Raw genomic sequence first — 1,060 nt, forward strand, 5'->3', positions numbered from 1 at the left:
TATCAGTGAGGAAAGGAGAGACAGCCACCATGGACTGTAACCTGGGGACTGTTACTAATGAACCTGCTTGGTGGTATAAACAGATTGCAGGAGGAGTTCCTCAGTATGTAGTGAGGTTTCGTCATGACTGGAGTTCTCAATACTATGGCTCTGGATTCTCTTCCCCAAAATTCACATGTACTCATCAGTCAACAACAGATTATCGTTTGATGATCAAAAATGTGGAGGAGGAAGACTCTGCAGTCTATTACTGTAAGACATGGGACACCTCTGTTAAGGAGTACGCATCACAGTGATTTACACTGTGACAAAAACTTCCTCACTATTACTTCTGCTTTTTGGGTACAAACTCAGTGCACCATATAAACAATTAGTTCTTAAACATTGCTCTTTTAAATGTATTTATTGTATTTCTTTATTTATTTCCACTTTCACTTTAAATAAACCAAGGACCAAAATATTCACATATTATTCACACATAAAACCTCACATCATCAGCTTTTAATAGTATTGTACTGAAAAACATGTTTGATGAAAAAACATTCTCAACATATTAACTGGTTAATCTGATTTCAAGCCACAGTACGAAGAAAAATGAGACCACACAAATCCTCTTTATATTACAGTACAATAATTTCACTAATTCATGCTTCACTAAAATTCAGTCAAAAAACAAAAACAAGACTCAGATCAGATCAGCTAGTTGCAGAGATTTATTATTTTGAATCAGCTTTAGTTCATCAGAAGCATGTTAATGAGGTAGAAAGAGAATGTAAACATATACAGATCAGGTAATTTCCCTGTGTCTATTTCTATTGCTTTTTTTGTTTGTTGACGGAGGAAAACACAGGGCTTAAATACACAGGGAGTAACGAGGGGATCAGACACATCTGGGAGCAATCACACAGGGACATGGAGGAAGCAAAACTGGAAATATTTACAAAGGATGCGAGACTATCAAAGTAAAAGACACAGATTTGACACGAAGATCCAACTGACAGCGAAGCCAGAGCAAACATGGGTCACAGAGACAAGGGTAACTAACATTCACAGGGAGACA

The sequence above is a fragment of the Pundamilia nyererei genome, unplaced genomic scaffold, assembly GCF_000239375.1.
Source record: "Pundamilia nyererei isolate P.nyererei 1_Seehausen unplaced genomic scaffold, PunNye1.0 scaffold02338, whole genome shotgun sequence".
NCBI lineage: Eukaryota > Metazoa > Chordata > Actinopteri > Cichliformes > Cichlidae > Pundamilia > Pundamilia nyererei.